Source organism: Apteryx rowi, unplaced genomic scaffold (genome assembly GCF_003343035.1).
Source record: "Apteryx rowi isolate R43461 unplaced genomic scaffold, aptRow1 scaffold_428, whole genome shotgun sequence".
Classification (NCBI taxonomy): domain Eukaryota; kingdom Metazoa; phylum Chordata; class Aves; order Apterygiformes; family Apterygidae; genus Apteryx; species Apteryx rowi.
Genome location: NW_020450681.1, coordinates 374,800 through 376,561, shown reverse-complemented (window position 1 = coordinate 376,561; position 1,762 = coordinate 374,800).

Below are 1,762 nucleotides of genomic sequence, written 5' to 3'. Positions count from 1 at the left end.
CGGGGGGGCGCCGAGCCCCCCCCCCGCCCCGCCGTGAGCCCCTCAGCGAGGGGTCAGGCAGCCTCGCCCAGCCCGGGGCGCCCATCCCCGTCCCCTCGGGGCTGTGGCGACCGCCGGCCCCGGCGCTGCCCTTGCCCCGGCCCGGCCGGCGGGTGTCAGGCGAGGTCGGGGCGGTGGCGCTGGCTGGAGGCGAGCCAGGCCTTAATTACCGCTTTCTCCTCGCGTTTTCCAGCTGACATCCCCCTTGGCGGGTGCTCCCGAGCCCCGGCGCTGCGCTAATGAGCCCGGCTCCCCGGCAGCCTCCGTCCGCCCCGCTAATTAGGGCTGAGGGATGAGCGCGGGGTCCCCCCGGCACTGGGGCGCAGGCACCCGCCACTGCGGTGAGGGGGCAAATGCTGCCCAGGAGCGGGGTGAATACAACTGGGGGGGGGGGGATTGACCCCCCTCGTTGCCTGCTCGTGCAGGGACCGTGGTCCTTCCGTGCCCTGGAGCCCTGCTGGGCCGGTGGCCAGACTGCCATGGCCTGGCTGGCCCGGCCACGATGCCTCCATGGGCTCCTGCCGGCCTTGATGCCTCCGTGGGCTCCCCACTGGCTCAGCCCTGCTGGCCACGATGCCTCCACGGGCTCCCACCAGCCTTGACACCTCCATGGGCTCCCACCAGCCTCGACACCTCCATGGGCTCCCCACCAGCCCAGCCCCGCTGGCCGTGATGCCTCCATGGGCTCCCACCAGCCTCGACACCTCCATGGGCTCCCCACCGGCCCGGCCCCACTGGCCGTGATGCCTCCATGGGCTCCCTACCAGCCTCGACACCTCCATGGGCTCCCCACTGGCTCAGCCCTGCTGGCCATGATGCCTTCATGGGCTCCCACTGGCCTCGACACCTCCATGGGCTCCCCACGGGCCCGGCCCCGCTGGCCGTGATACCTCTGTGGGCTCCCCACTGGACTGGTCCCACCAGCCACGATGCCTCCATGGGCTCCCGCCAGTTTCAATGCCTCCATGGGCTCCCTGCTGGCCCAGCCCCGCTGATCGCAATGCCTCCATGGGCTCCCACTGGCCTGGTCCCACCAGCCATGATGCCTCCATGGGCTCCCACCAGCCTTGACACCTCCATGGGCTCCCCACGGGCCCGGCCCCGCTGGCCGTGATGCCTCCATGGGCTCCCCACTGGACTGGTCCCACCAGCCATGATGCCTCCATGGGCTCCCGCCAGTCTCAACACCTCCATGGGCTTCCACCGGCCTTGACGCCTCTGTGGGCTCCCTGTTGGCCTGGCATCCGGCAGCCTTGACACCTCCATGGGCTCCCTGCCAGCCCGCACCCACCAGCCCTGATGCCACTGCGGGCTCCCACTGGCCTCGACACCTCTGCGGGCTCCCTGCTGACCCAGCACCCGCTCCGGAGGCGCCCGTGGGCCCTGAGCACCCGAATCGGGCAGGGGTGGAGGCAGCCGTGCGTTCGGCCGGGCCGCTCGGGGACAAGCCGAGCACCCGTCTCGCCGCAGCACCCTCCCGGGCCCCGCAGCCCCGGGGCGCTGGGGACAGGCTCATTCGGGATGTGCCCTGGGATGACCCGGGGGGGGGGGATGCGGGAAGACGTCCGAACGCCACCGGGGCCCACCGTGACGGGCATTGGGGGGGGGGTCAAAAAAAGACACCAGCCCGGGGAGAGGTCACAGCTCTGCTTTACCATGGATTCGCCCCGCCGTGGGGCAGGAACGCGGCCCCCCCCGGCCCGCCTCCCTCCCACCCCCCCCC